This window comes from Stenella coeruleoalba (genome assembly GCF_951394435.1).
Source record: "Stenella coeruleoalba genome assembly, chromosome: 1".
Classification (NCBI taxonomy): Eukaryota; Metazoa; Chordata; class Mammalia; order Artiodactyla; family Delphinidae; genus Stenella; species Stenella coeruleoalba.
The window spans coordinates 138,715,976-138,740,757 of NC_137169.1; the positions used below are offsets into that span (position 1 = coordinate 138,715,976).

At 39.7% G+C, this 24,782-nt stretch overlaps 1 protein-coding gene across 7 annotated transcripts in view; it reads right to left on the reverse strand.

Moving 5' to 3' along the window:
- The window catches only part of ESRRG (estrogen related receptor gamma), a 588,258-nt gene that overhangs the window by 121,632 nt on the left and 441,844 nt on the right, over positions 1–24,782 (reverse strand). The window lies entirely within an intron of this gene.

The window sequence follows — 24,782 nt, forward strand, 5'->3', positions numbered from 1 at the left end:
CAAAAGCAGTGATCATCAGCTGATGCTCAAGAGAGGCAGTAAAAGAGCTACTAATATTGAGACACAGTCCGGGCAAGGAGAGACAAGTAGGCTGCAGGTAAAGCAGTAATGCTGTACCATAAGTTTATTCCATGAAGCTAAGCTTTCCTCTTCCATATCTTCATGCCCAGTGACTCGGCTAGAGCCTAAAACACTTAAAGCATGAGAAAAGCAGTGAGTTTGTGGCCGCTAATATATATCGAAACTCAAGGAAATCCTCAAGAGTAGATTTTCTAACCCATTTCCAAGGCACTGGTTCCCAGAACTGGGATATTACATTGGGTTCTCATGGTGTGATTTCATATAGAACGACTTGTTCCTTGTGGATGCCACTAATAACTAAAATGTCTCTAATCCATACAAAAATAACTAGTTTGTGGCTATGGATTTTAAACCTGGAAGTCCCTTCATTCCCAGGTGCCATTCTTTTTTATTCACAAACATCCTGATCGCTCATAATGCTTCCTCTTTTACCACTTCCCTCTACCCCTAGCTGCCATGCATTCTCACCCCCAAATTCCCTTCCTTCCCGTGCTGGTCACATTGTAGCTGGTCCTTGCTTTCTCAGATGCCAACTCAGCCTGTCTACACATCCTACTGCTGCTTAGTTCTCCTTCTACTCTGCTCCATCTAGTGGAATGCTTTTCTTTACAGCATGATGCCAGCTTTAAGAAAAACTAACTCAACTTCGCTGTGAAGGGTTAAGAAATAAATGTAGGAAGCAATATCTATATAAAGGTACGAAAACTTTTATTTTGGTTAGGTAACTTATGTTTTCCCAAATCCCTGGACAGAAACCTAGAATTCTGACAACACGTTTACTTGAAGAAAGTGGAAATGTTCAGTATAGGAACAGCATAAGCATTATGCTCAATGAGGGCTATCCTGTCAAGAAATAAAAGACAGGCAAATGACTATCTTCTCTAGTACGGAAGCTTCGTTAGTTTTGTTCAATATAAATTATTATTTGATAATTGTGAGATATGCTCTACGGATCAAGAAGGTTTTTTTTTTCTTATACTGGGTGATAAAGTTTAAAATATTAGGGAAGTGAAAACAGTCCTATGTTTTCTTTTATATTTACAGAATAGAAGGTGTGCCTGGAATTATGTGAAAATTTCATCACAGCAGCATGAGTATGATTCTCTGGAAAACATATTATATATTCCTGTATGAGGATAATTATCTTACAATGTTCATAGAATATGAACTTTACTATAAACCTAGAGCCTGATGGTATACTTTCTGCAGATATACTGATTAATCTGCATATGATATCCTTATGATTAGAATAATGGACTTTTGGAGTTGGAAAGGATCTTAGAGTCTAGCGCCACAAATGTTAATCCGTGCCCTTTCCACACTCACCGTGACCACTCTGTGAATCCAAATAATCCACTGAGCCTGACAGGATCAGATCGTAAGGACTCCAGCTACAAGCCAATTTGGAATAGGCTCTGATAACGTTTGGAGTTGAGAAGCACATGAATGAGCCTGAGTATTACCATCATATGAAGAAAAATTCCTATTTTTGAATTTGATTGGGTAAAGATCACAGAAATAAACAGAATAAAGGACAGGAGCAAAATGCAACCTTAAAAGTGACAGCAAGCCTAGGCAACACCACTGGCTCGTTCATTCATTCCCCAAGATGTAGCTACCGAGTTCTTTCTGTAACATACATCTAATCCTATGCAAAACAAGAACCAAACCTTCAAAAACTCATTAACTTCGGTCAAAGTCTAATATCATTAACGAGATTTCAAGATCCTTCAGTATCAAGACCTTGACTCCATCTTCAACATGACTAGCCTGCCATGAGCCTTTAGCCATACTTAGCAACTTTCACTTCCTCAAAAGAGCAAAACTCTCTCAAGGCCTCTGAGCTTTTGCGTCAACTGACTCTCTACCTGGAACTCTGTTCTCCTGTCCCCTATCTTTCACCAGGTGCGCATTCCTCTGATATCACCTTATATATCACTTTTTTCAACAACCCGAAACTGGATCAGATACTCCACCCATGTGCGCCCGCGCCCCCTTGCTGTCATCAACCCTCCTTCCCACCACCAGCTAGACAGTAAAGTGCTTAACCTCCTGTTCACTGTTGATTCTCTTCCCCTAGAATCCTGCTTGAAACAACAGAGGTAGTTAATACACCACTGTTACGTGGGTCAATGAATAAACGATGGATTGAAACTAAGATGCCAGGGAAACATCGGCACGTAAACCAATGAGCTGACAGTGCACATTTCAGGGTTCTGTTTTCTTAAATATAAAAATAGGAAAAAAAAGATATCTTTTCCCAAACACGTTTGGATGCCAAATAATTTTGCTCATCGGGTATGTATGGATATAAGAGACCACTGTGAGAAGCAAATTTAAGACATAGTGAGTTAAGTCAGAATGGAGTAACTCTGGAAGGGAAGTAAGATTCCCCTATGGGACTTATTACCTCCAAGAGCTAAGTCACTCCCTGGGAAGAATTTGATCCTTATATAAGAATGCTAATTTTTTTTCACCAGAGCAGAGTCTAATCAAGTGTGTAAATGTTGCAATACACCAAGCAGCAGAAGAGAATTAATGTTGCTCTTGTGGGTGGGTTCCTGAAATGTCTTACCACCAGGAAGTAACATAGGCACTGAACAGAAACAGGGGTCATTAGAAACAATTATACAAAACTTATGAAGAGAAAGACCCTTGCTTTATGTGAACATAAGAATTTGATCATCTTTTTTTTTTTTGGTGCCCTTGAAGTAGAGACTTAGGTAAAATACCAAGTCATACCCACATCCACAGGGCTCAAAGTAAGAAAAAAAGTCAGTTTACAATTCCTTTGGTTGTCTCTTGCTGTATTTGAATACTACGTGAATAATATTATCTTAGATACTCTAGTGAGTTCATTCTTCCCTTGCTTAAAAAAAAAGAAAAAGGCCACACATACCCACAAAAATGAAAACTCTGACACCACTATTTTAAGCAAAATCCTGGTGAAGTGGTGAATGGTGAAGTCACTGGACATATTGGGGAAATAACTTGACTTTTAAGCACATATTGTTTTATCGTGAAGTCAGAAGCAGATGACAAATAAACAAGAGGAGTGAAAGACGATTTGCTTCATTCTCTGTGATCAGAGAGCCTTCGATGTCCCAAATCACAATCATAAATTATCAGCTTGAATTATTCTTCCAACACAGAATGATCACTGAATTACAGTAAGACTTCAGAAGTCCTGTCTACCTGCTCATCAAATTTCATTTTTGGCCTTTTCTTTAACTGTTAGTAAAAACTAACACACACACACACACACACACACACACACACTTAAACCTTATAGGAAAAGGCTTTCACCTCTGCCAAATTTCAGCTGGGAACAAATTTTTATGGCCAGCTAATAAACCTGCTGCAAACAGGGCTTGATAATGAAAACCCTCCCGAGCCCTTAACTACAGTGTGCGCGGCTATAATAAAACGAATTAATGCAGTCAATTTGTACTAGTGTTCTCAGAACAAAAAACCCTATTTCAACCACAGCCTTTTCAACAGCTGATTGGCAGCCCTGTCCATTTCCCCTCTGCAGTGCTGTCAGGAGTCTTCAACATGATAATGAGCCTGTCACCATATTCAAATAGCCCTGTGACAGCAAGTTTTGTGAGTGTGACGTCCACTGCAAAGGGTCTGTCAAAAAGCACCTTTCAGAAAATGAAAAGAGAATGCTTTCCTGATGATAAACCTAATTTCTCCATAGATAAAAGAGTGAGATTTTTCATCAGATTTTGTCAGTGTTGTGTTGTGATGCATTTATCCCTTCAAATGTTCCTGTTTTCTTTTTTTTTTAAATATACCTAGATTTAGATTTGTCAGTGACGGGGGAAAAAAAAAATGATGATGAAACACAACTTTGGTTCCAGGAAGCTGAGTCCATCAGGTTACCACAGAGGGGAAGAGGGGAAAAGGAGAAAAAAAATGGATGCTTTTTCTAAAATGTTAAAAATTGGCAAGAAGAGTGAGAGGCTAACTTGTTACCAGTTGCCTAGTCAGCTTCCAAAAGTCTGTAGGCCTCCCTCACTGAGGCCACTTGTCTCCCCAGAAACACCCACAGGAGATTGCTCTGTTCCAACTGTCTCCCACAGAGAAAGCTCCTACTTCAAGATCTGAGGGTTAGATTACCTTGGTACATTGTGTTGGCTTGCCAACAACTGGGAAAATGTGTTTTCATCACACTTGAACACATTAAGTAATTTGGTGTGTGACAAGCATCTTAAAAAGTATTATTGTTGAGGAAAGAGCCATTTTTCCCCAGTTATGAAGAATGATTTTATAAAGAGCCCAGGTGTCTAGAGCATTATTTAACTTCCTACTATTTTACCCCCCAAACTAGACCAAATCTCAGTGTGTTCAGCATTAAGACAAAACTCTAACTCAGGTATTTTCTCAGAACGGGTAGGTACATATATGTGTATATGTGTAGGTATATTAATGCGTATATAAAATACACGCCCCCTATATATACATACAGTGTATATATATATACAGCACATAAACATACATATGTATATATATTATATGTGTATAAAATCCGTGTACCATACATACATACTGGGTGTATAGAAAATGCATACATATATATGTATCATATACATATATAATGCAAATATGTACACATGCACATATATACACACACCAAGTAGAAAGAATGTCAAGCTGTTACTCTTTGTGAGACACTAACAAGTGTCTCAGATTTTAATAAAATTCACACACTTGTACCCAAGAAAAACAGGATGGCCCTCTGGCTTTGATAGTGGGAGAAGTATAAAGAAGACCGGGATGAGGAAGCAGGGGGACAAGAAGCCAGCCGAGAACTGTCATTCTCTCACTCCCGAGGTGCCCTGAATACCACCTTTAGCAAATAAACACATGCAGGAGGTCCCGAAGTCTTCAAGGAAAGAAAACCGATGTCGGAATTTAAATCCAACACCTACTTTATCTCAGGCTCTGTGACAGTGAAAGAACCTTATAGAAAATACATATACTCCGCCCAGTAAACTACCATAGGATTTAATTCCTTAATATTCCTATATTGAACTATTTTCAATCATTTAAAAAAGATATTACAATACATACATAACCACGTTTCACTAGTCTGACTTTAGCTGATGGTTTACTGATACAAGTCCTATTTTTAAAGCAATGTTTCCTTTCAATCCTCTGATCTCATGGCCACTCATGTATCTAGATGTGATGAGAGCATTTGTGAAACCTTTTGGCTATTCAAAAGCAGTGGAGTCAGTGGAATTCTCATTCTCTCAGTTTCAAGTGAATACAGTCCTAGTTATGTCTCGATTTGGTTGAGATCTGAATATGCCAAAAAGGCCTACTAATTAAGGAAGCTGATGATTTCATGTTTTTATATGTATCATATATATATGTACACACACACATATGTCAGCTTACTAGACTAGAGAATTTTCCTAATTAAAAGTTAATACGTTTTGGTGTGTGAGTTGGTGAGGGAGGGTAGAACCTTAATCTTTGCATAGAGGTTATTCTAAATACACCAGGATGATCAAAATTAAAACTACAAATTAGAGGTATTTAAGAAAACAAAAAAACCATGATTCACCTTTACTAGTCAACAGATAGGGAAGCTGAAATTATTAAAGAGTTTCTAGTTTTTAAAGCCCAGAGTAAGAAAAAGAGGCAATGGGGAAACGTGGGTGGAGTAGGGGATGGGGTCTCCCCAATATGCGTAAAAGCAACTCCTGAAAGAAGATAAAAGTAACTCATGAAGGACCAGCCACAAATCTGACTGATCCTAAGTTCATCAGCTGGACGGAACTATTAGAAAGCCAATAAATAGAGCTGTAGACAGCTGGCCTCGTGTAATACCCTGCCTCTTTGCCTAAATGTTTAAACCATGATTTACTTGGGATTAAAAAAAAAAAAATCTCAAATCAGCTATCCCCAACATACAAAGCAAATTCCAGAATCTTGAAGACTTTTATTGTCTCTGAAAGTCATTGTCACCACCCTAATCCCCTCATTAAAGCTAAAGAAAGGCTGGGATGGCATTAAAATGAATGCAGACGATTTGCAGCAATCTCCTGCTCACACCACCTCCAAATGAAGGCAGGCACATTGCATAATCCAGGCAGCAAGAGCTTCTGACAGGTGGATGATTTATGGTCATAGTCAGAAGAATCGGAGGGCCTGCAGAGGAGACAGCATGAGCTAGGCGGTGGCGAGACAGATGCTCTCAGTGGGCTTGCGGGGCTGGCAGGCTCCAGCTAGTTCAGGTGCAACCTGGACACTTTAAGTGCTGAACTCTGATTGCCTAGATTCCAACACTCTGATGTGCCATTTGCAATATGATATGCAATGTACACGAATAAACTGTCGACGGCAGGCAGGCACTGTATACACGCACGCACCCCTTCCGTGCATAGATGTTATGGACACATGCCCCAGCACACAGGAGAAAGGAAACCCACTTTTTGTCAAACGATTATTCTAGTGCAGGTGTAAATGCTATGAAGTGCAAGGATCTTCGGTCCTGAAAATGTTTAGCCCAGGTAGGGTAAGCGGAGAGTGACAAGATTTCCTAACAATTAGATCAATATTAAAGACTGCACAGCGGGATTAGGAGAAACACACCTCAGCAGAAAACCGACATTCCTGTCAATTATATTAATTATTTTTCAGATACATGACATGCCTTCATGACATTTCCTTCTGAGAAGGCATTTGAATATTTGAGAGGAAAATGAATAAGGGGTAGATAAAAGGAAGGATCCCAACAGGGTTGAACTGCTTTGAAATCAATCTTTAGAACGGTTTTTTCAGAATTTCTCTCAATAGCCCCAAACAATAACAATCTGGTAAAGATTATGGTATTGGTTAAAAGGGTAGATAAACCTAATTATAGCTATCGACGACAAATTACGGCTACTCCGATATCTAATAGAAGGTATTAGCCAGCATTTGACCGGTCAGCAGTAACCCACCAGTGGCTGGAGAAATTCACTCCATAGATCTACACGGAACTGCATAGATCACTGTTTTCCTGCTCAGCCCAGTATCTCTGAGGCACAGAGCTCCAGGCATCAGTGAAAGGGCTAAGTACCCAAATGGACAAGCTTCGGGTTATCTTGGATGAATGTGACTTTACTTTTAACTCCTAATACTGCAGGGTCAAAGGTAGAACTGCCAATGAGAATGAAAGACACAGCCATCCCTTTAATTAGATAACAGTATTCAAAGACTGGTAAATTCCCAAGAAGCCACTTTGCAAAGCAAGAGTTACAGTGTTCTCCTGGGGGGTAAGGGGGGAGGTGGGCACTGGGCTTTTTTCAGCTCTGCACCACTAAAAGAGAAATTTTTAAAAGAACAAAATGGAATACATTGTAAGTAATTCAAAGTGCCTCCAGACTTGACAGTTCTCCCGAGAGAAAAAACTCAAACAATGCGAAGTCTTCACAAACTGCATCCAAATCCTTTTTCTAACTTCATTAAGCTCCCGTGCTTAAAAATCGTTCATAGCAAGTACTTTAATTAGAGACAAGCCAGTGCAGGAAGAGCGGAACAGGCAGTGCATCCGCCCAGTAATAACACTGCCTGGGGTGGCAGTTTCTTACTCAACGATGCAGGGACAAACTGTAAAGGGACAAACCAGGGGCTGATACCTTTCCTCCTCCCCCAAAAGGAAACTGGGGAATGTGGGTAGGCGGGCTGCAGAGAGAGATTCAAATGTCATTCTGGCCTCATCAGTATTCTGCCAGGTTACCATTGTATATACAGAGAGAGAATGCAAAATGTATCGAAGAAAGCAAGTTTTAAGAGAAGCAGAGAACTAAGTCATCTGTACTGTGTAAGCCTATTCTTCCGTTTTTGTTGCCCTTCTTTCCTCTCTCCTCCCTGCTTTCTCTTTGTTTTCTCTTTTTCTCCACGCCAAACCTTCCAACTCCCATACTCTGGGACCAAAACCATTGCCACGAGATTTGCAGTACCTGGGTACAAAACCAGCTTTAAAGCTGTGGGCACCATACAGAACTCTGAGCTGCTGCCATTGATGTGATGTTCTAAGGTCAATAATAGGGTGGAAAGGAGGTAGGGAAAAGGGGAAGGAAGGGAGGACATTCTTATGCAAGAGTAATTTATACTCTCTACTTTCCCTGCCGGAACAATGGCTTTGAGGCAGAACTTGGGAAGACAAGTAAAGAACTTGTAGGCTCCCAGTGACCTGCAACCTTAAACCCAAGTTATTTAGAGACCTAAAACCACAAAGACAACAAACCTAAAACAGCACAGTTTTGAAGGGATGGCATGGTTGTTAAAGCTCGAGGTGGAGGCGGAAGCCCTTTCTTCACTAATGATTCACATATTGTTCACCCTGAAAAGCTAGAAGTGAGCAAACACATTAGCATGTCCCAAAGTAACTGTAGGTGCCACAAATTACACTCTGGAAAACGTTAGCCACGATCTGGATGAGAAGTGATTCCATGGCTGCAAGGTCATTCGTTTCTGGTCCATGACAGGCTTGTGTGCTGCTCTCCCACAATCCACAGAGGGGTCTCTGTAATTCTGGCAGGTTCTGCCGACCCTGCCTGTCACCTTCAGATCTCATGCCCACAGGGGAGGGTCTTGGGCTGGAGTCACACAGAGCATTACTGGGGACCTCTGACCCCAGTAAGTCACGGAGAGCAGCAGTGTGAAGACAACCCAAACCTGCTGTGAACACAGCACTTGGTCATTTAGAAGGGAAAAAAATTCCAGGAAGATGACATTTGAGACCAAGCAGAACAGATCTGTTTTGGGTTTAGCCGGGCAGTGTCCTGCACACTTAGACAACAAAATAATAGTGATGGTAATGATACCGATGACAGCTGACATGAACCAAGGGCTGATATTTACCAGACAGGGTGCTAAGTATTTTAAATTTGTTCTCTTATTTAATCCTCACAGCAAACTCCATAGGGCAGGCATTATGATGATGATTACTATTTTATAGGTGAAGAAACCGAGGTTGGAGACATGAAGAAACTTGTGAGTAACCAGCCTCCTAACAACAACTCAAGGCTGCCTACTAGAAAATTCTATGATCTTAACACGCTATGTCAAATGATGTGTTTATAATACAATCCCAAATGTATTCTCTTTATTTTGCCCATATAGGAAACCCGTGCCTTTTTAAGATATCACACTACCTAATGGAACTTTGCAATGTTAGAAACTGAGGATTCAGCATTTTCCCCTCTACTTTCCTCAGCCTAGAATTTCTTTAAAATATCCAGCCATGAAGAAAAAGGAAAGTGAAAATAAAGCAAAAGAATGAGGTATAGGTACCTTAGCAGGTCACATGAGAAGACTTTTTATCTGTGATCTCTCTCACCGTGATGGAGGGGAGGCATAGGAAAGGCCTTGCAACTAACCTCTGCTTCCCTGGCCCATTAGCTGTTTTCCAATGTGCAAATGACTCTGGTCTCCCAGGACCGTTTAAGAGTTCAGCCGACTTCAGCATTCACTCCTTCTGGGTTTCCAGTTAAAATCAATGCATTAACTGCAGCTGCTAGTGAGATTCTATAACTGCAAGTAAGAAAGGCGAGGAAGGGAAGAATTCCCAGCTTTATAAGCTTAGGAACTTCCAAAGAGTCCAGTTCCCGAGTGGCATTAAAATAGAAGTAGAGGGCTTCCCTGGTGGCGCAGTGGTTGAGAGTTCGCCGCCGATGCAGGGGACACGGGTTCGTGCCCCGGTCCGGGAAGATCCCACATGCCGTGGAGCGGCTGGGCCCGTGAGCCATGGCCGCTGAGCCGGCGCGTCCGGAGCCTGTGCTCCACAACGGGAGAGGCCACAGCAGTGAGAGGTCCGCGTACCGCAAAAAAAAAAAAAAAAAAAAAAAAAAAAGAAGTAGAATTACTTGTAAAAGCTGGGGGATTTTGTTCTTTTCTACCTTAACAAAAGTTTTGATAGATTTTCTCTGCTGGAGCACATAACCAAATAGTTAAAGATTTGTGAGATAACCAGGAGATTCTCTAATATTTCCTAGGCACACACAGTTTGAATTGAATCGCTGTTCCTTTTACTTTGTCACCATTAATGGAGCTTTATTTTTCTACACTATCCCCTCCAGATTCTAATTAGTGACTTCTTGGGAGACCTATAGACATATACAAAATCGTTGCGAAATACATTTGTTCACGGACCACAAATTTGGACCTGTTGACTACAGAGCAGGAAAGTGATACTACCAACAGAAAATGAAATCATCAGACAATGACCTGGACTGCCTCTTGGGCACAGGTGCTAGGCACTGGCAGTCTCTTCTGCTAAACAATAGCCCGTGATCACCTACCTGGAAAGGGTGTAGTTCAGAAATACCAGCGGCTCCAACATGATTCAAACCGTTTCTAAGAGAAGGTAGAAAGTCTACATGGAAACATTAAGAGATAATCCTGTGGTCCTACAGAGAGCAACATTTACAGAAATCAGAAAACGGTCCTGTGATTGCATAGGCCTCTTATTTTAGAGTATCTATAACAAGGAATGATTCTGGAATTCTAATATTTCTGGCAGCAAAACCATTCCCTGAAATCAAGTTCTCCTTGCTCACAAAAGGAAGTAATAGCAGAGAACGGTGGTTTCCATGTGCCCTGAAATAATATTTTGCCTCAACACTCTGGTTAGATCAACTAATTAAGAGAAAAACCAAAAGACTTCATTATGAATATCAGTAGAGCATATGGGCTTCAGCATCTGAGAAATCAGGAAGGAATTCTGGCTTTGCCATTTACTAGTTGTACGACCTTAGGCAAGTTATTTATATGAGTTATTTAAAATGGGTCTTACATAGAAAACAAACTTATGGTTACCAAAGGGGAAAGGGGTAGGGGATAAATAAGGAGTTTGGGATTAAGAGGTACATACTACTATATATAAAATAGATAAACAGTAAGGATCTACTGTACAGCACAGAGAGCTATATTCAATATCTTGTAATAAACTGTAATGGAAAAGAAGCCGAAAAAGTATATATATGTATAACTTAATATTTTTCTGTACACCTGAAACTAACACAATATTGTAAATCAATTATACTTCAATTTAAAAAATAGGTCTTAATTTTCTCATTTATATTCATTAACATATCAAATGTCTATGGGCAAGACAGGTGAAAAACAATGGCATTTCTCATCTTCCTTTCTTTTTTTTTTGAGACAGGATATATCTATTGCTGTGTCATCAGGGTATTCAATATAAATTCAGTACAACATGACTTCTGAAATACCATTCTGTCATGGTCACACACATATAAAGGAAAATGTAGAAATGATTTATATATGATGATAGCCCAGGAATTGTTTCTAAAATCATTATTTATGACAAAATTATTTCTATATTCAAGTTTCAATAATGGAACTCAAAGCCTACTAAAGTAGACTAAAAAAGAAGAAATAATTCATCAGTTATATTTTATCGAGCAACTACTATGTGATCGTTGTTATGTTAGGTGCCATGGTAGACTAAAATATAATCAGGTAGAGTCCCTGTTCTGAAGCTGTTTATGCTTTGCTCTATGGTAAATACTAAGCGACAAATAGAATTAAAAAAATTTATATCGATACTAACACAATATTTTCTGATTTCTTATTTGTTTACTAGGCACTCTGCCAAAGAATACTACAACTATGACCTCATTTAAACCTCAAAACAACCCTCTGATGCAGTGAGAATTACAACCCCCATTTTACAGATAAGGCTTAAAAATTTGGGTACAGCAACTTGTTTGAGATAACACAGCAAGTAAGTAATAAAGTTTGGATTGAACTCAGATTCTCTGTCTGCACTGCCCAGCAGGTTAACCACCAGCCACATGGGGCGATTTAATTTAACTAAAATTAAATAACATTAAACATTCAATTCTTCTTTTGCATTAGACATATTACAAGGGCTCGATCCACAGTGACAGACTCCATCTGATCTGAGACACCAAGCTTTTCATCTTTACACTCTACTTCCCTACATGAAATTAAAATGCTAAGTTGTATGAAACAGAATACAAAGCCTGGTAAAATTCAGAAGGGAGAAGAATCTGTATCATTGTAAATAATCAGGCTTATGATTATTGATGATGGATCATAAATTCCATGAGGGCAGAAACTTGTCTGTCATGTTCACTTTTTTATCCTTGGCATTAATGAAGTGATTGGTAATCGAGCCATGCCTCAAAAATATTCATTGAACGGGTGGATAAAAAGTGGATGAATAAATGTTTGAAGACGGGTTTGGCGAACATGTATGATTTCGGTCCATAAGTTGCTAGAAAGCAGCTTACAGAGGAATAGCCCGACCCCAACTCTAGATGTTATAATGAACAGGCTGTATTTCTTGGACAGCACGTAGAAATATTTACACCGATTAGACCATAAGGCCAGAATCCACATTCCTTCCAAATATTTCCAAATTACGCATGAATTGATAATAACCTAAGACTGGCTAAGGTCAGAGTAATTGCCATTTAATTGGCTTCAAATATACTAATGATTATGATAATGTTGATACTGAAGAGACTTAATAGGCCTGGGGATAAATGTCTAAGAGAGCAGGGGGTGAATCTGGGGGAGGGGGGTGGCACAGGGAGGGGATAATTACGGAGGTCATAAGCTTGGAAACCACCAAATGGCAACTCACTATGGTGGTGAAGAAACTTTGCTTTTAGAAGAAATTTTGGAACAAAAAAATGTTCAAAAGGTAGGGCGGGGGGAGGGCAGAGGAAGGAAGAGGAAGTTGTATGCCCCCAAAAAGTTAGGTATGAGGGAAAAGTTTAATTGGGGGAAATTAACTGGACATGGAGAAGCCACTAGATAAGGGCTCAGGAGGCCACAAGGAAAACACTTGTAGCTGAGAACTGAGAGGCAGGCCGGGCAAAATGAACGTCACTTCCTTAGTGGGTAACGTGCCGGCTGGAACTGAGAAACAGAACCGGAAATTTATACAGAGCTAAGGAGAAACACATGCCAAGTAAAACAAGGTAATGCAAATGATCTCATTCTTACATAGTCTACTCCTTCAATTTCCCGCATCCCAAATATACCTAAAAAATGCTAATCAAACAGTCCAGGCACCTAAAACTAGGACTACGCAGCCTATGTAGAAAAGACTCACAGTTGAAAATGTAATCACTGAGAAAAATAGGGAAAGGATTATGACTTTAGATACACATCATTTTTGGAGAGACAGGGTAACCCAAGGGCAATCACTAAGAAACCCTCCCTTTGGGTTCTGACATCGGACCCATGACATCCCAACCGCCGTGTAGAAGCAGGGGCTCTTGCAATTGGGGCTTTAAGAGTGGAAATCCTCACGCTCCCGTCAAAGGTCTCTATAAAGCTTCCTGCTTCCAAACTCATTTCCATGTGCTTCTCTTTTAATGGCATGATTCAGTCACGTCAATATTAAAAAGCGTAGAAGCTGAAGTCAGGTAAAAACAAAATGAGGATGTGGCTACTCAGCTGAACTCCATGGCACCTGGGAAGCAGCTTCGAAGGCGCCTGGGCTGTGCTGTCTGCCCGGGGCAGGCTGGGTGGGAGTGGCAGGGCCTCGATATTTGTTCTCGTGGCCACAAAGCCGCACTGGCTCTCCAACAGCACAATCTGCCGTTCACTTAAGTCTGGTTTGCCAGGAAGCCCAAGGATGGACTCCCCACCAGTACCATCAGGCTCAGGGAATTTGGCTAGCACCAGGCACCCCAGACTTCTGCCAGCTAATTGGCTTTGGGGAAGCCGCTGACCTACTCTCCACTGAGTGGCTTTTGTGAACCTGGAACCCAGCCTGCCGCTCATCATTGATCAACCTTGGCCGAGCCAGCTGGCTTATTCTTTTGCAGACAGCTTGCCTCAGGGAAGCTGGTTGGTGGCTCGACAACCTACTAAGAGAGAGAGACTTCAGAGTGAACGAAATCACGTCTGATGCCTTGGATAACACAGAGGGAGCAGAATTCTGCGTAGCCTCAACAAGTACGGTAACTAACACGTTAGGAATGGTGCCCAAAGGAAATAAAACCATGGAGCTCTTCATTAAACGGGCCTTATTCAAATATATACCAGAATTCCTTTACATTAAATTTAAGCACCATGTCATAAACAACAGGGCCACGTTGATATATGCGGGTATTGGTGAAAAGGAACAAAAATCTGTTGTCTGGAGGCTGGTGGGGAAAAATTCCACACCCAACAGAGTCCTATATGGCGGGGACCTCCCCTCCCCACTTACCATGCTGTCACTAGGCTTCTAGTGCAAGAGCAAATGTTGAAGCAGGTTCTTTCCCCCTTGGGGCAAAATCCATTGGGGATTTTTAATAATCCAAAAGGAATAAAAATTGGTAGCATATTAGATAAATGCTGGCTTCCTATTTCAAATTCACAAATGGAAATGACAAATGAGGACAATCAAATAAATGATTAACTATTAATAGTATTCCCATTAAAGCATGAGGAAGGAAGCTAAAAGAACCATTCCTTATAATTGCAATCTTTCTGTCCTCTCTCACACGAAGGCAGCGAGCGAGGGTAGATGTATTCAGTTCAAATAATTCTCAGTGCTGCCTTTGGTAAGATCACACGAGAGAATCTCTCCACTTCATTTCTAATGTAATTGTTATTTTCGAAAAATATATAAATACAAAATGGTTCCAGAGAACCAAAGGTCCACAGGAAATATGTGATAGACTAAGACTCACATGGGTTAGAGACAGAATCATGGACAAATCTTGAAAACATTAGTATTTCAATTTTCCCCATTTATAAGACAGATAAGATTGTAATATCCCAGTGGTCCACTATGGCCACATCCTCAAAACAACTGAGGCAGATGGTACTCAAAGTCAGTGACTCAGATTCACTGCTCTCTACAAACTTACAAGGAATTTGGTTCTGAACTTCACTTAACTAAAAACTGGAGCCAGAGAGTAAAACTATGTCACCGAACCAAACGTTCCCCTCTGCTCCAATTGGGATTTAAATAAGATGTCACACACTGCTTGACACAGAGACCCCCGAATTCGGGTTCCCAGGAACTGAACAGCTTAAGTGTTGCTGATGTTTATACACACAGTTTATAACTGGCAAGTTATTCCAAAGTTTATGTTGAGATCTCAAGAATCTCATAGTGGGAAGTCACCATGAAAGATCTTCTGGTCTAATCCCCACATGACACTTGAAATTGTTCTCTACATCATCTCTCATAGTGATGGGAAACTTACTGTCTTTCCACACAGTTCATTCTATTTCCGGACATGAAGTGAAGAACTCAAAGCAATCAAAAGGGAGCCCTGGTTCGGAAAAAAACTGGTTTATTTAAGTAATCTTTTAAGAGCTCAGTATCTCATAATACCCACAGCCGCTGAAGAATCCCAAGCTAAATATATAGAATATTCCTACTGTATTAAACAAATACAGAGAATAAGCAGTAGAGCCAGAAAGCCTGCTCTAAAACCCAGACTCCACCATGCATTGTGAGAACTCTGGCAAGTAACATAATCTCTCTAAGCTTTTCTTTCCTCTGTGAAATGGGGAAATACCCACCTCTGGAGGTCACCGTAAGGCTTAACAAAAAAATAAAAATCCAACTAAAGCACATAGTACATAGCCTAATGCACACTGAGCTCTCACGAATAAGTGTTATTACTCTTACCCTCAAAATCTTTGCTATTCATTTTAAGACTATTCAGGCTTTCATACCAACAAAGCATGACAAAAAAAAAAAAACCCGAAAGTCACCATCTGGTAGTGCAGTACCTGTACACGAAATAAGTTTTCGTGGCACCTTAAGTATATTCCCAACAGCTTAATGTCAAGACAGAGCTCACGAAAACGGTGCTCTTTGCTATTGCTTACATTATAACTTGGGAGTTTTGTTTAATACTCTGCATTAATGAGGGAGCTTCTTAGGATAATATTACAACAGAGAGTGCAAGAAATACCAGTGAGGTCAATGCAGTTCTACTAACTGTCATCTAACAGAGAAATATATTCCTTGAATACCATTAAAGCTTTCTCCTTTTCTTTGTTCTCCTTTTTGAAGGCAGTAGGAACCCAAATTTCCCTACTGATAATTTCTGTTTTTGACTTGGTAGCATAATGATATTAGACTTGGGGGAAAAAAAAATTCACCTTGGCAACGTCTTATTCAGAGGTTTTTACAAAAGATATTTTGCTAGGATAAATTGCACTAAGCAGGTTCTTTAAGTAAGCAAAAACAAATCTGTTTGTTAATAAATGGGCTGAGTAGTTTTTGTATTTTTTAAAGAGAATCTACCTGGAAAAATGCTACCGCCTTTAAATGAACATTTTATTAAAATGGAAGATATGAAACAGAAGGGTCATTAGATAAGTTGCTCTTTGCTGCTTCTGCCGATAGGGTAAACCCAGAAGGCTCTGAGTTCCCACTGCCATAGATAAATCAACACACAAGCTGTAGCTGCAGCAAAACAGTTCTGGGATAAGTTTTCTTTATAACCTGGGGGCTCAAGACAACTGATTGGAGAGATGTAATGTCAGCTAAATGAATACATGCATAATCTGTGCTCTGTCTCATATGTCTGTATATATGCGCATACACACACACACACACACACACACACACACACACACACAGTGCCTTCTCCAAACTAAAAAGTAGAAATAGGAAGTATACACTATGGATTACGATAAGATAGCTCAGAATGAATAGGGTCTCTGGACAAAGAATCCTCTACTGTGGAGGAATCCTCTATACTCCTATCATTTCTTCCACTCAAAGATTTCCTAAATATGAGGTAGGTCTCATTAATCGATGAGACAGAGCAGAAGATGAGGGCCTTCCATTCTACACAGACTGGCAATGCTTGATGGATTTTAAATGATTTGGCAAGCCGAAAGCTTTACGCAGGGCATACGTGGCATGAGCCTCTTAAGGTACTAGAGACCCAAGAAATGAAAATGAAAGATCATTCTAGATCTTCACACTTTTTCAGGTTAATTTCTTTCCCAGGGACCTATCTAGAAACAGACACTAACTCAGCTTGACCAAAATGAACGGACCTGAATGCACTGTTCTATGCAGTATCTTTTTAAAATTTAATTAATTTTATTTTTGGCTGCGTTGGGTCTTCGTTGCTGCGTGCGGGCTTTCTCTAGTTGCGGTGAGCAGGGGCTTCTCTTGTTGTGGAGCACAGGCTCTAGGCACGTGGGCTTCAGTAGTTGTGGTACATGGGCTCAGGAGTTGTGGCTCGTGGGCTCTACAGCACAGGCTCAGTAGTTGTGGCGCATAGGCTTAGTTGTTCCATGGTATGTGGGACCTTCCCAGACCAGGGCTCGAACCTGTGTCCCCTGCATTGGCAGGCAAATTCTCAACCACTGCGCCACCAGGGAAGTCCCTCTATGCAGCATCTTTAACCTTGCCATTCTCACCTCCACAGCTCCTGGTACACAATGCCTTCTCCAACTCATTCTATGCCCAATATTCTAGCTGCTCAGTTATCCCGTAAAGACCTTTCCTGGGCCGATCCCCACCATTATCTGTATCTTCAGTGGCCTCATTAAACTCCAGGTGAAAAGTCTGGTTTCCCCATTCAGAATCCTAAGGAAAAGTCCCTTCCTTATGAATGCCCTTTATGCACGTATCTTAGGCACAAACCCCTCATTAAACCCACAAGTTCTGCTGCTTCCTGGGAGTGCCAGCACTGTTTCCCATTTTCTCCACCCTTAAATGAATATTTCGGGCCACTACTGGCCTGCTGTACTGAGATGGTGGGCAATCGACCCACAGCTGGAGCAGGAAAGACCCCTTTTTGGGCCAAGCCTGCAACATGGCTTGATAGAGCTACAGGAGGGGCCTGAGAATATGACATACCTGACTTTCATCTCACTCCCACTGATCTGCAATGGGACCTTGGGTTAAGTTACTAAAACTCTCTGAACCTGGAGTTCCTCATCTGATTAATGAGAATCTGGCACTCAGGGTCCCACTATTTTCCTCTCAGCGAGGTTTTAAGGTGATAATAAAACTGTAATGTCCTGCACCTTTCCACATTGAATAATTTATTTCAAATGCTGATTCCCAACCACTGCTTTGACTTTACCCTGAACAGGAAGACTCACGATTATACCATCTCTTGTAAACTGTCAGCCTAGAATCTTCATCCTTCTATTTTTTAGACTTTTAAAAAGTGGAGGAAAATATTGAGCACCTCTGTAATAGAAACTTACTTTAAAGATGTCAAATCAGATATGAAATGTAAATATGGTTATCGACAAAACACATATAACATCGTTATGTGTTTTGTTTGTTTTAATGACTCATTTTCCCCCAGAAGGCACTTAAAATTATATAAACTCACTCTTCTCCTCTCCCACTTATGGCAATGTTTTTATTTTAAAAAACTAACAACAAAACTTCAAATATATCTGACCAGTAGCAACACGGCAACCTGTGATGAGCCTTTAGATGCCCACAGAAATAAAACTCTACTGACTGCACTTCAATTTATTAACAAGAGATGGTAGGGGCTGTGAGGAAATAAAGAGGAAAAGCGTTTCAAACACTACAAAAATACATGATCAAGACTTCAAGTCCTAAGTATTTAAATACCTATTAATTGTTCTACTGTTCCTTCAACTCACTTCTATCAACTTTGACAAAAATAACATACCTCCTGCTTTTCTAGAAAGATGGAAAGCATCCAAAGAATTATTCAGTTAAGACAAAATTTACAAAGTAGCACAATTCACTAGCCACGTCTATCGAATCACAGATCTTATTGTATTTTCAAACTTATGGACATAGTCATCAGCAGCGGTAATAATTATAAGTATCTTTGTGTCATATATTGGTACTATGTTTCTAGAGACATTATATCATTTTTAACAAAACTTATAGAATTTTAGAATAGAAGAGATGAGAAAGAAAGTAGTCTAACTGCTCCCCGGCACATATGGAAATAAAGGCAGAGTTGAATGGACTTGCTTAAAATCACAATGCAAAGTTGTGGAAAATCAGAATTAAAAGCCAAAGCACAATGTTTTTGCCAGACACATGGGAGAAGCTCAGTTAATATTTATGGAGGTGTGCTAAAACTTATTTCTCTCCTCTGATTTTTTATCCACGATGGTCTGATATCAAAGTTACCTCAGTAAAATTTAATGTACCTATGAAGTTAGTAGAATTCTTATATTTCTTCTTGTTTGAAAAGGTGTGTGATTTGTCCATTTTCTTTGGTAGACAAAGGATTAAGTTCCATATTTATAAATAAATAGGTTGAAGCAAGTGAGTCCTAGAGGTAACATACCTTGCCCCAGGTCCAGGAGGAGACAGAGCCAGGGCTTCAATCTAGATCCACCTGACCTTAAAGCTTGACCCCTACTGTCTCCTGGTAGGGAGACGGTCCTTGATCTGGTCCTTGCTCTGGGTCACATGGTATGCTGAGCACCTAACCTGCAGTATCTTATTGGCTATGCACAACAACATTTTATTTGCAAATACTATTATTGCCACTACCATTTTGCAAATGATGAAAGTGATGATTAGAAGGGTTAAGTAACCACCTTTTTAAAGGCAAAGTGCAAAGCACAATTTCTTGGCATGAAATAACTAAACCAGTCCACCAGGCTGCCTGGGTTCATCTGTACTGCGGCATGCAGGCTGGCCTGGCTGGGGAATATAATATTGCACACAAATGTGCGTCTCTTGCTCTCATGTGCAAGAGTCAAAGAAAAATACTTGAGTCGCCAAGGTGAAACCCATCACGCCAATAAAGAGCAAAAAGCCTTTCTTCAATCTTTGGATCCGTGAATCCTATACGTAAATAAAGTAATTATTGCTTTCATAAAATGTCTGTTTGCCACTGAAAGAGAGAAAACCGAACCAGTATGTCCTACAGTAGCCTTTAAATAACTAAGGAGAAAGATCAAAATAAAAATAAATCTTGACTAGATTTATAGGTGCACGTTGATTAGTTCTTGTTTTTTCCTTCAAATAAACAATACCTGAAAAAAATGAAAAGGGAATGTTGAGACCAGATATCTTGTAATAGATGGGTTTTCTCTGACATCCAGTATGGTATAATGCCGAAAAAATAATGCTGGCCCATCATTCGTGAGGCTTGGCAGAAAGCAGAGCCCAGAGAAAGCGAAGGGGATTTTTCAGGACGCGGAATGGTGCAACAACTTGGATTTGAACAAAGTACCATTTTTTTTAACTGTACTTCTCACAGTTTTATGTTGTTGCATTTTGTTGTTTTCCCCACACAACTGTTTTTTTGCTTCCACCGGTAACAATATTTTGATTCAAAAATGCTAATATTAAAACCAAACATGGTTCATCTGGACATGATTCTGGTGCTGACTAACGATAAGCCATGTATTATAGGGATTTAATTACACACACTGTGATGTAACCGGAGTTGCTGACCCACTAAGCCACCACTTCCATTTTGTACCTCACATCATTAGTAGAAATGCCACTCAGTAAAACCAAGACATTATTTTTAAAAGAGTAAAAGTCTCATCTTTCTATAAACGCCCTATTTAATGAAAACATCTTCATTTCCCTCAAGCAGCATTTTATCTAAGATGCACATGGCTAGGTGAATAAAAATACCTGTGAAAGGAAAGAAGATTCCCATCAAAGCTGTTGAAATCTGATTTCATTTCAGATTCTAGAACTCATGTTGTTTTCTGTTTAAATAGATTTGGTCTGTCAATTTCCCGACCTGCTGTGCCATCAGCCTGTATGGACTGCTGTGGCCAACGTGGGGGTTGTACAGACAAATATTATTACGGACCGGTAATCGAATTGAACAGGTTTACATTGGAATAGATTTACAACATCATGATCTCTGACATACTGCATGGGACTGAAACCCCTCTCCATCCATAAAGATACATTTAAGACAGTATCATTCTCTCCAGGCTGAGAAGGTAAGCCTTGAGCCAAGGAGATGGCCAAACATAACTGTGCATTTATATGCAGGGTGTAATGCAATATTTCACTGTATTTTTTTAAGGACAGAAGAAAAAGAGTATTCCATATTTACTCATAACTATCATCTCCTTTCTATTTGGGGGAAGGGGCTTAGAGATATTTTTCCACCAAAGTGGGCACAAGGAAGTAAAGGAAAATAAATTATTTTTGGAGTATATCAGCAACAGCAGCAATTCCCTTGAAAACAGTCCCTCTAAAGGCTTGATAACAGCAACTGAAGAGGTGTGAATTATAGATAAGCACCCGTCCTATTTACTTTCACCAACAATGTTTAATTAAACACAGTTCACACCTTTTCAGTCACTCTAACCACCCTTCAAGATTGTTCCTGCTTGAAAACACAATGGGGAAAATTATTTAGGGGAAAATACGTTTTCTACTTCCTCCTTAAAACTGGAAGGGCAAATAGGTGAGTACACTAGTAGTAAAATCAAACTGCTCAAAAAGATCCTATTTACCTGGACATGGAGGCATATCTCCATGTAGTTTAGTTTTTAACAATAAAATCCAAATCTAGGACATACCCATTCAAAGTGTTAATTGATACATTACTTTTATAACATTTTTAAACATTGATTTGCTTTTGGAAAATAATGATTCCTCAAGTCCAAACTCTAAAGTAAGCCTTTTCAAATAGCGTAAGTTTGGTTTGAGTCTCTATAGCTCAACTAAGTGGCAACATAAAGATAATTAAGACCAAAAATATTATTGTCAATCACTTGTTACACTCTGAAATATGTTTTGTTTGCTACTCTGCTATGGGGTTTAAGGCAATTACTAAGGTAATGTTTCCACCACAAGAAAGTCAGCTATCACCACTGTCCTAACTCAGAGGAAAACGCTTTGTCATATGGGTTGGGCTGTTATCGTTGGATTATTATTCATATGTTTTCCTTTGTTAAAATTGTTATCCTTTTAGTATCTTCCACATAAGCCTTCTTCTAGCAAGAGAAACCATATCTGTCGTTTTCACTGTGGCATCACTGGAGCCTAGAATAGTGCTTGGCACATGAGAGGAACTTAATAAATATTTAGGAAATGGATTATAAATGCAAAACGTGTTCACTGTGGAAAAATCCTAACAGTGCCAAAAGCTATAGAGTAAACAAGAAAAGTACTCCCTACCCTGACTTTTTTTCACTAGTGTTAACACTGGTACCAATCTTTATCCTTCCTTCTGTTTCTCCATGCATATACCATCATAATGTGCGTGTATTAATATAAATTATTACAGTACAAATTTGTATAAAATTGTTATTTAATATAAATTTAATAGCATATTTTATATAAAATATATTTATATGTAAATTGAATCATCCTACTAGGCAATTTGTTTTCTTTTTTTAATTACTGAATTAAAGTTGATTTACAATGTTGTGTTAGTTTCAGGTGTACAGCAAAGTGATTCAGTTATACATACACACACACACACACACACACACATATATCTTTTTCGGATTCTCTTCTATTATAGGCTATTACAAGATATTGAATATAGTTCCCTGTGCTATAGAGTAGGTCCTTGTTTATTTATTTTATATATAGTAGTGTGTATCTGTTAATCTCAAACTCCTAATTTATCCCTCCTCTCTCAATTTCCCCTTTGGCAACCACAGGTTTGTTTTCTGTGTCTGTGAGTCTATTTCTGTTTTGTAAATAAGTTCATTTGTGTCATTTTATTTGATTCCACATATAAGTGATATATATGATTTTTGTCTTTCTCTCTCTGACTTACTTCACTTAGTATGATAATCTCTAGGTCCATCCATGTTGCTGCAGGCAATCTGTTTTTTATTTTATGTTTTACTTGGCAAATATCTTGGTCCTCTTTCCATAAGGCTTTCATGATAAAGTTACACGCTTGTTTACAATTATTTTTCAAGTTGAGGATGAGAAGACTTTGGGAGAATCTTCTTAGTTCCTAGCCAGTGGAGGAGTTAATCTTAGTGGACAAGAGAAAAATAGCATGAATTCCACGTACCCAAATACAATCTGCTTCATTAATCTTCCTATGACATGGTTCACAGTAAAAATCTTGGAATAAGAACAAGCCAGGAAAAATTATGAGATCTGGTGATGCCGTACCTAATTGAAGCTCTGGTTCATGCATGAGGAATAAATACTTGGATCTACTTCGATTTTGCAGTTAAAAAATAGGTGATCTCGGGACTTCCCTGGTGGTGCAGTGGTTAGGAATCCACCTGCCAGTTCAGGGAACACGGGTTCGAGCCCTGGTCCGGGAAGATCCCACATGCCGTGGAGCAACTAAGCCCGTATGCCACAACTACTGAGCCTGCGCTCTAGAGCCCGCGAGCCACAGCGACTGAAGCCCATGCACCTAGGGCCTGTGCTCCACAATAAGAGAAATCACCACAATGAGAGGCCCGCGCACCATGGCGAGGAGTGGCCCTGGCTCACAGCAACTAGAGAAAACCCACGCACAGCAATGAAGACCCAACGCAGCCAAAAATAAATAAATAAATAGTTACTTAAAAAAAAAAAAAAAAAACCTGTAAAAAAAAATAGGTGGGGCTTCCCTGGTGGCGCAGTGGTTGAGCGTCCGCCTGCCAATGCAGAGGACGCGGGTTCGTGCCCCGGTCTGGGAAGATCCCACGTGCCGCGGAGCGGCTGGGCCCGTGAGCCATGGCCGCTGAGCCTGCGCGTCCAGAGCCTGTGCTCCGCTGCGGGAGAGGCCACAACAGTGAGAGGCCCACGTACCGCAAAAAAAAAAAAAAAAAAAAAATAGGTGATCTCCAGTAACAACAAATTATACAAACTCATAAGGCCAACCCCAGGAACAAGATACAGTCTAGGACTCAACAGAAACAGTACATTTAAATACTTAATTTACCTCATATTCTTTCAAACTTCAATGACCATAGTTCCATTTTGTTACTGTATAAAATTATCATATTTATTTTAAACTCTGGCAAATTTTCTGAAGAGAAGGAAACAGTGAAACCTAAATGCAGTATATAAAATGCACATCTACAAAGCACATACACATACAGAAATATATTAAAAACAAACCCAAAACTAAACCTAGGCCTCCCACAGAAAAGAACAATTTTTCTCCATCGCCAAGCTAAAATGTTAGTTTCACTAGACATACTGAAATCCTCAAAGATTTCAGGAACTTTGATTTAGGTGGGGGACTTGAGTGAATTCTAAAATCTATTTGGGTTCAGTTCCTGGCTCTACCCTCATCTGCTGTGGGAACTTAGGCAATTCGTTTAGCACGGAATACATGCTCATTGTTATTATTTTGTGTTTGTTGTTGTTATCCTCAACTGAAAGCAACAATTTTAATACCATTGTTACAAACTCTTTATAATAGAAGATAAGTCCCAAAGATAAGATTAGAAAAGAATAAAGAGTACTTTAAACGTAAGATGAATTTTTAAAAAAGAAAGAAAGAAAACGGTACCCATATGAAGTGATGGATGTGTTATTACCTTGATTGTGGCAATTATTTCAAAATATATATTAATGAAATACAGGTCATCTACCTTAAAAATACACAATTTTTATATGTCAGTTATACCTCAGTAAAGATGGGGTGGGGATCCCTCTGTAGACCTAGTAGTGAAAAGAAAGCAAAAAGACAATGACAGTAGCCTCTTGGCTACCCTTCGTCCTTTGCCTTCTGCAAACTGTAAAGATGAAAAGAAACCGAACTGCCAAGCATACCTGGTGGGTTTAGCTACACATCAGATGTGTCCTACCTTGTCCC